The 13255-nt window shown below is 39.0% G+C and overlaps 1 long non-coding RNA gene across 1 annotated transcript in view; it reads right to left on the bottom strand.

Moving 5' to 3' along the window:
* The window catches only part of LOC128932124 (uncharacterized), a 57376-nt gene extending 45648 nt beyond the window's left edge, over positions 1–11728 (bottom strand). Inside the window, exon 1 of the long non-coding RNA XR_008481571.2 lies at positions 11622–11728. This is a non-coding gene — a long non-coding RNA (uncharacterized LOC128932124). The remainder of the gene's footprint in view (positions 1–11621) is intronic.
* Positions 11729–13255: the final 1527 nt, after the last annotated feature.

Genomic DNA, 13255 nt, shown 5'->3' with positions numbered 1-13255 from the left:
TTTTTAAACGTGTTGATCTCTGAGACAAGAAGCCACATGCTAATTAACCCAGGTTTCATTTCAATTAAAACTTCAAAGAAGAAACACATTTTGGAATGTATTACAAAGTTATAGTGACTAATCTACGTGAGAACTCTTTGAGTTATAATTTTGTTTAAGTGTTTCATGTGCATTTTTGTTACTTAAAAGCAAACCTATACTTGAGATGTCTTTTTTGTTTTGTTTTTTTAAGACAGGGTCTGGTTCTGTTGTCCAGGCTGGAGTGGAGTGGTGCCGTCACCACTTGCTGCAGCCTTAAAGTCCTGAGCTCGGCTATCCTCCCGCCTCAGCCTCCCACGCAGCTGGGACTACAAGCACATGCCACCATATGCTGCTATTTTTTTTTTTTTGGTAGGTTTGGGGTCTCACTATGTTGCCCAGGCTGATCTCAAACTCCTAGGCTCAAGCAATCTCCCTGACTGGGCCTCCCACAGAGCTAGGAAGACACAGATAAGCCACCATGTCAGGCCTTTAGTTGTCTTGATCTGTTAGTGGGAAGCGTTCCTCACCAACCTCCACCTATCCCCAGTTTTTTTTTCTTCCAGACTCAACACCCACCATGAAAAGATGCCAGAAAGAGATATTACAAATGTGCAAGTCATTACTATAAGCACTGAAAATAGAATGTTTCCACAGGTTCAGCTTCAGCTCATGTATCTCCTCTGTGTTTATCTAACCAACCACACCTATGTGGACATAATGATTCACAGAGAAGAATAATAATCCATATTTAAGCACATAATAACCCATATTAAGAAATACCACCCAGGGAAATACTGTTATGAGTGAGGTCATGAGGCACATTTGCATTTAGCCTGAAAGATGCATATACGAATTGCTAACCTAATGGCTCAGGTGCCAGTGAATATGAATTTGTCCATCCTCTAGATGGACTAGAGGAGCCAGACCTCTAGTCCATCTTTGAGGCCTTGTAACTGACAATGTCAAGCACATAAAGTAGGGAAGGAGAGGATCAGGGACATGCACCATGCTCCAGGCCAGAACAAATGTCCATCTGCATCAAAAGAGAGGTTGACTTTGTGAAGTCCACAGGTTATGAAAAGTAGCTATACTGGGGTGGGGCATGAGGTTACCTGAAGGATGTATAAAACTGTCAAACATTGGCCAGGTGCAGTGGTTCACGCCTGTAATCCTAGCACTTTGGGAGGCCGAGGTGGGAGGATCACGAGGTCAAGAGATCAAGACCATCCTGGCTAACATGGTGAAGGCTTGTCTCTACTAAAAATATTACAAAAATTAGCTCTTTTTTTACATGTTACAAACATGTAAACAGTATATAAAAATAAAGGGGGCTGGGTGTGGTGGCTCACACCTGTAATCCAGCACTTTGGGAGGCCAAGGCGGGTGGATCACCTGAGGTCAGGAGTTCGAGACCAGCCTGGCCAACATGGTGAAACCCTGTCTCTACTAAAAATTAAAAATTAGCCAGGCATGGTGGCATACACCTGTAGTCCCAATTACTTGGTAGGCTGAGGCAGAAGAATTGCTCAAATCCGGGAGGCAGAGGTTGCAAGGAGCCAAGATTGTGCCACTGCACTCCAGCCTGGGTGACAGAGTGAGACTCCATCTCAAAGTAAATAAATAAATAAATGGGACAGATTCATACACACCAAATTCGCTGAAGCCAGTATAACAAAGTGTTAACATTTGTAAAAGCCACTCATTCATTGATTGACATTTGAGTTGTTTTCACCTTCTGGCTATTATGAATAATGCTATGAACTTTTGTGCACAATTTTTTGTTTGATTACATCTTTTCAATTCTCTTGGGTAGGTACTTAGGAGTAGAATTGCTGGATCATATGGAAATTCTATAACTTTCTGAGGAACCACCAAACTGCTTTCCCCAGCAGCTGCACCATTTTATATTCCCAGCAGCAATACACAAGAGTTCCAACCTCTCCACACCCTCACTAGCACTTGTATTTTCCATTTTTAAAAAATTATACCCATCCCAGCGGCTGTGAAGTGGTATCTCCTTGTGGTTTTGCTTTGCATTTCCTTAGTTACAAGTGATGCCGAGTATTTTTTATGTGCTTATTGGCTACTGACTATTCACGTCATTTGCCTATTTTGAAATTGGGTTTGTTGTTGTTGAGTGGTAAGATTTTTTAAAAATATGTTCTAAATGCTAGATCCTTATCAGATAAATGATTTGCAAATATTTCCTTTTATTTTTTAGGTTGTCTTTTCACTTTTTTTTTTCCTTTTTTTTCGTGTGTGTGTGTGTGTGTGTGTGTGTGTGAGACAAGGTCTTGCTCTGTTGCTCAGACTGGAATGTGATGGCATGATCATGGCACACTGCAGCCTCGACCTACCTGACTCAAGTAGTTCTAGCTACTGCTCCTGCCTCAGCCTCCCAGGTAGCTAGAACTGCAGGCACACGTTACCACAATACCCAGATAATTTATTTCTTGTTTTTTGTAGAAAAGGGAGCTCCCTATGTTGTCCAGGCTGTGGCCTCCCAAAGTGTTGGGATTACAAGCATAAGCCACCATGCCCAGACTTTTCACTTTCTTAATAGTGTCCTTTGATATGCAGTTTTTAATTTTGATGGTCCAATTTATCTACTTTTTTGCTTGTTTGTTGCTTGTGCTTTTAGTGTCATATCTAAGAATCCATTGCCAAATCCAAGGTCATAAAGATCAACACCTAAGTTTCCTTCTAAGAGTTTTATAGTTTTAGATCCTACAGTTAGGTCTTTGATTGCTTTTGAGTTTGTTTCAATATATGGTGTGAGGTAGAGATCCAACTTCTCTTGCATATGGATATCCAGTTGTCCCAGCACCATTTGTTGAAAAAATTATTCTTTCCCCATTGGAATGATCTTGGGACCTTTTTCAAAAGTCCATTGACTATAGACACATGAGTTTATTTCTGTACTCTCAGTTGTATTACATTGAGCTATCATGCTCATGCCACCATGAACAAGGATGTACATACTCTGGACAACAAATTATAAATGCTTTCATAGTGATACTGGATCACTACTATTAGTATCAATTGTATTGTGCAGTAACAATGCCGCTTCAAGGTCTACTGAAATAAATGGGATATTTAACTTTATAGCAAATAATTCCAAACTTGTATTTTTAGTTAATTGTATTTTATGTGGCTTTCTCTTACTGAGAGTTGTATGTTGTCCTACCATCAGCATGCCTGTCATAACTTGCAATCTCATTTTCCCCTTCCTAATTAATTATCTTTAATGCTTCTGTGAATTCAGATAACTGAGTTTTATTCATTCAATAAGCATTTTGAGTGTCTACTATTTTGGCTTATGAGGAATTGTGTGACTTTCATATGTGATGGTGAGTATGACAGCACTCTCAATTCAACAGGCATACGTGTACACAGCTCATTTTAAAATAAAATGTTAAGTGCATTAATAAAGGTGGGAATCATATTGTGGGAGTATAAAGAAGAAAGTGTTAATTTAACACAGAGATAGGAGAAGGTTTCACAGAGGATGTGACATTTAAACTAGGCCTTGAAAGATTAATTGGATTTTGTCAGATCCTGTCAGATTAAGAAGGATGGGAAGTACATTTTAGGGAAAGAGAATATACCGTATTTAGGCAGCAGTAAGTAGTCCAGTGTCATACAGTTATGGTAAAAGGCAGGGGAATGAGCAGGCGCGGTGGCTCAGCCTATAATCCCAGCATTTTGAGAGGCCAAGGCGGGTGGATTGCTTGAGCTCAAGAATTAGAGACCAGGCTAGCCAACATGGTGAGACCCTGTCTCTACTGAAAATACAAAATTAGCCAGGTGTTGTGGTACGTGCCTGTAATTCCAGCTGCTCGGGAAGTTGAGGCAGGAGAATCTCTTGAACCCAGGAGGTGGAGGTTTCAGTGAGCCGAGATCGCTGCACTCCAGCCTGGGTGACAGAGCAAGACTTGGTCTCAAAAAATAAAAATATAAAAAATAAATTTTTTAAAAAAGAGAGACAGACAGATGAGGGCAGGGTTAAGAGAACAGCCTTGATCACAGTACTATGCTAAGAAGTTTGAGCTTTATTATGAAGGCACCTGGAAAGCAGTAAAGACTTTTGTTTGGAAAATGATGTGGTTAGTTCTATTTTAGGAAAAGAATTGAACTGGTAGTGGTGAAACTGAGGCCACAGGGAGGTTAATTTTTTTTTCTTTTTTTGAGATGGTCTCTGTCACCCAGGCTGGAGTGCAGTGGCACAGTCACAGACCACAGCAGGCTAACTTCCCGGGCTCCAGCAATCCTCCCGCTGCAGTCCTCTCACCTCAGCCTCCCAAGTAGCTGGGCTCACAAGCATGCACCACCACACCCAGCTTATTTTTGCATTTTTCGTAGAGATGGGGTTTCGCCATGTTGGCCAGGCTGGTCTAGAACTCCAGAGTTCAAGTGGTCTGCCTGCCTGGGCCTCCCAAAGTGCTGGGATTACAGACATGAGCCACTGCATCCAACTGGGAGGTTTTTAATCAATATGTGAAATGATGAGCTGGCAGTGGGAATAGATTTGTGATTTATAAAAGGAAACCACCTGAGTTAGAGTTTGAGGCACTTTCTGATGGGTAAAATGTGTAAGAAAGTCAATACACAGACTCTGAGATGCTCATCTTGAGGGTACTATGAGGAAAGAAACCATTAAAAGAGTATGGGCTTTACAGTCACCAGGGTCTCAACCCTGGCACTGCCCTTTCTTAGTTACTTAACTATAAGCAACTTCCTTAGCATTGTAAAGAAATATCATAGAACACTGCAACTTCCGCCTCCTAGGTTCATGCAATTCTCCTGCCTCATCCTCCCAAGTAGCTGGGATTAGAGGTGTGTGCCACTACGTCCAGCTAATTTTTGTGTTTTTAGTGGAGACATTTTCACCATGTTGGCCGGGATGGTCTCGAACTCCTGACCTCAAGCGATCCACCCACTTCAACCTCGCAAAGTGTGATTACAGGCATGAGCCACTGCGCCCGGCCAAGGTACATTAATAATATCACAGGGTTCATGGGAAACAGTGACTGATATAACATGAATGGTATTCAATAAATGTTAGTTTTTGTATTTTTCTTCCCCTCCCAGATTCTTCACTATACTTTTGGTGGTTGAGGGTACCATATAAATGACCTTGAGATTTAGCATTATTATAATAGTTTTTAGGTTAATGAAGCGGTTAATGAGAAAATAGCAACTCCCATGCTTCCCTTTGAACTTGACACAATTATATTCTAAATTGTGCACTTTAGTGTGGGAGCTGGATGTCATTTAAGGTGCATGCCATGCCAGCTTCGGTTTCTGCCCCTCTGTTTGGAATGCTCTCCATCCATCGCTTTCAATATGCCAGTCTAGCCCACCAAGCTCAACTGAAGCATCATCTCCTTCAGGAAGCCTCTTTTCTCCTCCACCCCAGGTAAGGTTTGCCTTCTCTGGGTCCCCATGTTGTTGTATGATACAATGTACTAAATGCAGTGACAGAGTGCACTGTTTCAGTGATCTGTTTGCATGCTGGCTTTCCCTCTGTGGATAACAAAGGATCAAGAACTGGGTATTATAGATGATGTCAGTGTTTCCTCCGTTCCTATCCTAGGCCTGGCACATACAAAACACTTGATAAATATCTGTTCAATAAAGAAATAAAGAAATTTTAAAAATCACTCACCACTCAATTCAAGTGCTTACAAGTCACATTCACTTTCCCGTCTTGAAGCTCTCCTGCCTACTTACTAGCCTGTCATTCTCCTCAGAGAGGAAGCTGTCGTGGCTCTGAAGGGACTGATCTTAACCTGAAAACTCCTGCATTTCAGCCTGGCTCCACCACGATGAGCTGTAAGAGTCTTGGGCAAGTCATTGAGGCTCTTTGCCCTTGCTTCCTCAGGTTCAAAGTGAGAATACTCACGGATGTGTAGCAAGAGTTAAATGAAATAAGACATAAAAGACTCTGTCACATAGTGAGTTTTCATCACTTATAGATTACATATCATTTTTGTTATAAATTGAAGTTAGAATATAGCTGGAAATGAAAACATTCTCAAAAATTTAGATCTATCATGCAATTGACTCAGATTATTCCACTCATCCAGGGAACTCTGTTAAATTGCTTTTATTTCTACTGTTACCCTAGCACCAGAATGAACTTCTTAATAAAAATAAAACAAAGTAAAACACCCCAGCCTCAAAGTCCTTGCCAGTCATAAATAACTTGAAAGTTATTTAAATGAAGATATATTGCCTCTATAATGGGGTGCTGTCTATAAATCAGGAAGAAAAACAAACAAATAAAAAGCCTATTAACGTGAAATGCTGACAAATCTGTGTTTTCAAGGGCCCTACAATTGATATTTTCAGAAGCTCTAATAAAATACACATTCATCGTGTCTGTCTCTCAAGCCCCACAAATGTCTGATCACAGTGACTTTGGGAATGAATGCTTGAAGAGTCAAGGAAAGTTTCACCCTCAACAAAGAAAAACTGTGGCTGTTTTTTTAAAGACAGTGAACTTTAGTCCTCCAGGCACCAAAGAGCTTTTATGGCTCTTTCCCACAAATCAGCCCTGGGAAGCTCTGGGAAGGATGCATTAGTGTGATGCTGCCATCTGCAGCCAGGACTCTCTATGTGCTTTGATAACATGAACAAATACTGATCCCAGGCCCGGCCAGACAGCATACATTTTGAATGGTCTTTCAAGTTGCTTCCTTGAGTAGGGAAGTACTCATTAGTTCCAAAAGAACTGTTGGCTGACATTTCTCCTGGTCAGCAAAGGAACTCATTTTAGTTTCACCTGAAGAGAAATTCCATGCAGAAGATGCTTCCACTTGATATGAGTTTTCCTGAAGTTCCATGGCATGCATTTCTATAAGATGTTATTACTACAGGAACTTTTTCAAATGAATGATGTTTGTGTCCTTGGATGATGCTACGAACTCACTTCAGAGGGCAGTTGGGTGGAGATGTCACACAGTCATTCATAAGCAGGTGATTCAGCCCACAGGAGTGCTGGCTCCAAATGCCACAGGATTGCTCCCTGACTATTTTGCCTTGAGTTTTGGCCTTTCCCTCTGTTCTGACAGAGGCAGAAGGAAATAATTAACAAAAGAGGGCATCAGTCTTCTTTCTAGAAGACAATTTTTTTTTCTGGTTGGACAATTAGCATCCAACTATTATATAAACTGCATTTATAGCCGGGCGCAGTGGCTCACGCTTGTAATCCCAGCACTTTGAGAGGCCGAGGAGGGTGGATCACGAGGTCAAGAGATCAAGACCATCCTGGTCAACATGGTGAAACTCCGTCTCTACTAAAAATACAAAAAATTAGCTGGGCACGGTGGCGCATGCCTGTAATCCCAGCTACTCAGGAGGCTGAGGCAGGAGAATTGCCTGAACCCAGGAGGCGGAGGTTGCGGTGAGCCGAGATTGCGCCATTGCACTCCAGCCTGGGTAACAAGAGCGAAACTCCGTCTCAAAAAATAAAAATAAAAATAAATAAACTGCATTTATAAAACATGCAACACTTCCAGAAATAACCAACTTCACAAAAATAAAACTCATGCCTACCATTTCCGGTCTTCAACTAGTTTCCAGGTTTGTTTTCTTTCAGCTAAGTATTTGATCTCTTTTGTCTCACGCTTTTTTTTGCATTTTTCTTGTCTCATTATGAGTCATCTCCTAAATTTGCTTCTCCTAGATTTCAATGCTCACCAAAGAACACAATAATAAAAATCAATGTTCATAATCTCCTTAACATATCATCATCTGAATTATCTTACTTATACCTTCATAGTGTCTCAGTGTATTTTACATTGAGTTTGACTAGTTTCCCAATGTGAATAAAACTTCCACAGAAAATGTACAGGTTCAATTAAAAATGTTAGTGTGTTGATACCTTCCCAGCAATTGAACTTACACAACTACTTGATGTTATGCAATGACTTTTGGTCATCATAAGCCATATAACTAAACCACCCTTTTCTCTTGTTTGGCAGATGAGAAAAATAAGGTATTGTAAGGGTTAAGTGACTTATTCGAAGTCATCTCAAGTAATCTGTGCAGACACTTAGAGATTCTTATTGTTCAGATCTGTACTGAGGTCCTTGCAAGAACATTCACCTCTTCTTTTCACCTCTCTAGTGAAAGGTTTGTTTCAAATTTTTCATCTGTAAAATGGGTATCAATTTCTCAAATCAAATAGTAAGAGAATAATTTGTGACAACCCATTCAGTTCCTCAGAGATGGACTAGAGAAGAAAAATGAGATATCATATTGGAAAGCTTACTTAGTGTTAAGGAGAAAATCTAAATTTAAAATGAGAGCTTTATGTTTTTATAGCTTCGGTAGTATGTATTACTAGAAAGTCATTCAGTACAGAAGCAAGTTATTCAGCTTGTTTATAAAATAGTTAAGAAAAAATTGCTAGCAACTTCATTGCAAAGCAAAAGGTTAAGACAAATCTAGTTAACTCATAATCAATCCTTTGAAATACCCAGGATAAAATAGAAATATCTTAATGATTATTACTTACTGCTTTGAATCATACCTATGCTTTCTCAAGATACAAGCAGTGTGTGTGTGTGTGTGTGTGTGTGTGTGTGTGTGTGTGTTTTCATGGCATGGAGAGAAAAGACAACTATTATCCCTCTATCATCTTCAGATATTTTTCTCTGGGCATGATATTTTTAATCATCCATTAGAATTATGTCTATAGAGGGCAGTGCACATCTCAAATAACTCTAAATACTTAAAATACATTCAGAAACATATAAACTTTTGCAAGCATCTTTCATTGTATTATAAAACCACCAAACACACATTTTTAATTATTTTTGTTATGGAAACAAAATATTTCCAAGTAGTATTTAGTAGATGGTAGATTTCAAATTAAACTAAAAATGTGCCCATAACATATATCCAAATATTTTATAAACTCTGAATGGTTTAAATTTTTACAATCAAACCAGGTCTTGAATAGCAAAAAAGGACATATGCACAATACCAGATCCAATAAACAGAAACAAGCACTAGTTACACTGTCCAGACATTTTCATTTTATGTATTTAACACATATCTCTAGTGATGGTTGTACAACCCTGAATATGCTGAAAACCACTGAATTGTATACCTTAAAAAGAATTTTATGGTGTATGAATTAAATCTCAATGAAACTTATTTTAAAGAACACATCTAGCTAAATATTCTGTAGGAAATAATATATGACTTTTTTCCTTGCTAGCACCATATTCTAGAGTAGATAAAAAGTGAAATAAAATATTAATTGCAGCTCAGATAAAGTTATGCTTTCTGTTCAGGGTAGGATATCTTTGTGCTGTAATTACAAGCCTTAAATTCTGATTTCAAAGATTTGTGTGAAATTCCCACTGAAACCAGTGACCATTATAGTACAAAGCTCACGTATAATTTGGCACATTCTGTCGTATATTTGTATTTTTAAAGGATTCTTTGTTACAACTTTCATCTGTTTTTGTTTAACTGACAAAAAGATCAGGTAAAATTCATGATATTTATTTTAAGAAAAATCTGGATACAAAGATGAAAATTACCCCAGTACAGCAATACAGATTTGCACTCACTAAGAGTTTTCGAAAATATATTGTACGCACTCTCCATTTGGATTTTTAAAGAAGGAGTCATTAGAAGACTCATCCTTTTCTGGAAAAATGTCTCTGATCGTATCAAAGAATCTTAGAGTCAGAAGCACTTTAGTCATAATCTGGTTAAATCCAATGCCGTCCTTGATGAAGTAATAGACACCCAAAGAGGTTAAGTAATTTACCCAAGGTCACACAGGAAGTTAGTGAAAGAGCTAGGTCAAGAATATGTCTCCTAATACCCTAACCAAAGTTTTTCATTCTCTTATTCCCTAGACAACTATCATCTGGGAAAAATTAAAATTTGTTAAGCATGTCCAGTTGAAAAAAAATTGTATTCATCACAACCCCACATACAGCAGGTGCTTAAGAAGTATTTTTAAATTATGAATTATCTTCCATCTATGTTTACTAGTTTTTTTTACACAATGGTTTTGTGAGATATTTTGTAATTCATCTCATAATGAAGAAAGTTGGACAGGGAAGGAGTTATGGAAAAGGTCAAACAGCAGCCACATCTCTTTCCAAATTCCATTGTGCCTCATGAAATCTCAAGAGAGTTTCAAAAATCGGTCATGTGATGGAGCCATGAAATGAACATGATTGTGCTCTGCTAGAGAGTGTAAACTGAAACAATCGGCCTTGAAAACACACAATTTCTATCAAAAGCCCTTAACATGTTCTTATAAATTGATCTAATAATTCTATGTCTGGTAGCCAATTACATAAATATAAACCAAGATGCAGAGATACAAGTTTTCAGAGAAATGTTCCTTGCAGTAGTACTCATGACAAAGTGATAAACATCCACATAGCTGAGAATACCACAGTATATTCATTTGAAAATTACCACTGGAGGCTGATAAAATGAAATTGAGAAGAATTTAACACAAAACATATTTTATGTGATATAGTGTGAAGTTTAAGAAACAGAATATAGAATTGTATATATGGTATTTTTTAAAAAATATAAAAACCCATGCACAGAAAAATATACTGGTTGTCTTTAGGTAGTAAAACTATGGGCGATTTTTCTTATGTTATCCATGTTTTTAATGAAAAATATGTATTGCTTTTATAGTAGAAAAATATCTAACATTATTAAAAATAAGTATTTTTAAAACAAACATAATATGAGTCAACTGATCAAAAATAAATCCAGAAAATATTATTAGAATCTACCATTGGAATAAAGTATGCCCTAACACTGCATCATATTATCCGATGCCGTCATTTCTGATGTTGTTGCCTCGTGCTTTTTTTTTTTACAGAATCACACAATTAGTAGCTAACAATATATATTGTCCTTTGAGAGTCTAAAGAATATCATTCACTCTAGAGCTTATAAATATTTCACTCAATTGATTTGTTTGATCAGACCACACCAATTAAAAGCAAACAGCTACATCTTGCAACCTTCATTCAGGTGAAGGGGCTCCTCTAGCTGCCTCCTGCCAGCGTTCCTACTTTCAGTCAGTCGCCGTTTTCCTACACATGGTGAAGTCATGTTATCTCTTTGGACTATACCAGCATCTAAACTCACACAAAAGCACCAGGGGCTGTAATCCCTCATTCCACAAAACCCCGAGTTAACCAAAGTTGTCACACATAGATCTGGAAAGATGGCAAACTCTTTAAAGTTAATAGCAACTGTCTAAAAGCATAACAAAACGAAACAAAAAAAAAAAAAAAAAAAACAGGTCCTAGTGAACTATTAAGAGGAAATTTTCATTTAAAGATGAGACTTTGTGAAGGGGGATTTCCCCCTGTTGCTTACACTTCGAAATAACAAGGCCGGCTAGAAGAACCCTGTCTTCCTGTCAGCATGATTCACAGTCCAGCATCTGAAAGGAAGATGAGCCTTTCCTGACTAGATCTTCAGGAAGACAACCACAAAAGCATACTGACAACCTGTGCTTCTGCTGTCAGAGATCTGCACATCAATCAATAAGACTCCATATGGCATCTGTTTTCAGTGATCATGTCACTTACCATCAACATCACATTAAATCCTTGCGGTAAAAAAGAGTTCTTTTCCCTGTATTCACAAGCGAGTGATCTCTGAGTTCCTCCATCCCCAGGCCTCTCGCTTGGGGAAGAGAGCACAGCGCAACAGTGTCTCCTGCCGCCTGTTAGCGAGGTGACATGCATGCAGGGAGGGGCTCTCCCTCCTGAAAAGGAATGAAGACTTAATCCTCCACCGTACTTGACTTCATTCCAGTGTCTGCTTTCTCCACAGTCAGTTAAGATGGGCTTTGAATTTGACATTGTTCATTTCAAAGTATAAGAATACCACGATCTCTGGTTTTAGAACTCTTCTATCATTTAGCAACTTCTCATATCCTTTTGATTTGTCACATGTTCACTTCCATGCTGGCCTGCTCATCACCCCTGCCTTCGCCTCAAAAAAGCAACACAAGATAGCTAGTTAAACCTGGAGTATGGGGCTGGGTGCGGTGGCTCACGTCTGTAATTCCAGCACTTTGGAAGGCCGAGGTGGGCAGATCACAAGGTCAGGAGTTCGAGACCAGCCTGGCCAACATAGTGAAACCCCATCTCTACTAGAAAAAAAAAATTAGCCGGGCTTGGTGGCAGGCACCTGTAGTCCCAGCTACTCGGAAGGCTGAGGCAGGAGAACTGCTTGAACCCAGGAGGCGAAGGTTGCAGTGAACTGAGATCGCACCACTGCACTCCAGCTGGGTGACAGAGCAAGACTCTGTCTCAAAAAAAAGAAAAAAAAATCTGGAGTACAGTTACATCAACAGAAGAGTCTGAATTTGAATGCCAGAAAGAAAATGACTGGTGTCAGGATATATCCTCGCTGTTTTACAGGTTTTGGCATAGCATGCAGGGGGATGTCATGCTGGAGGCGTGCCACTAAAACCCACATGAGTGCAAGTTGACTTTTTAGTATTTGTTCAGATCCTCCATGGAAGAAAAATGCATGTCTGGGAGCAATCACACTCAAGCATATATCTTCCTCTGATGCAATTTCGTGAATCCAGTGATAAAAAGAAGTTGTGACTTTTGACATTACTGAATCAATTCCGAGGTACTGTTTGAATCAATCAGGTTACTTCTTCCTCTAAAATAAATTCAGTATGTTTACCCTGTTACCATATGTCAAAAGAATGCATTTGGAAATCTCATGAATTAGCTCATTTATTTAAAAAAAAAAAAAAAGCAGGGAGGGAGAACTCATGTAGAAAACTGCATCATGTTTGCCCCCAAATTTCTGGTCATTATCCTGGGGATTTGCTCCTGAGGAATGCCTGGTTTTTATTGTCTCTTGGTTTGGGAATATTTGACAAGCAAGATTGCACCTATCTTAGATGCTAATGAAACGGCCTTTGAGTGCAAGGAAGAGCAACTCCCTCCTCTAGTCTCAGACCAGCTACAGTGCTAAGGTCGTTTGGATATAAGATGAAATCATAGTCTGTTAAGGCCTCCCATTTCTTAAGAAGCAAAAGAGCCCATTGCTCTAAGATTGATCTGACTTTCCACCTCTCTACGCTGATCTGTAGCAATTATTGTTTATTTTGGCCTGTAATCATAGCCAGTCTTGAATTGTTCCCTAATTGTTCCAGAAGTACCTCTCTTGCCTCTGGAACACGACTGATTTAAGG

The sequence above is a fragment of the Callithrix jacchus genome, chromosome 5 (genome assembly GCF_049354715.1).
Source record: "Callithrix jacchus isolate 240 chromosome 5, calJac240_pri, whole genome shotgun sequence".
In the NCBI taxonomy this organism is placed as follows: domain Eukaryota; kingdom Metazoa; phylum Chordata; class Mammalia; order Primates; family Cebidae; genus Callithrix; species Callithrix jacchus.
The sequence above is the reverse complement of the archived record's forward strand: the minus strand, read 5'-3'. Positions and strand labels throughout refer to the sequence as shown.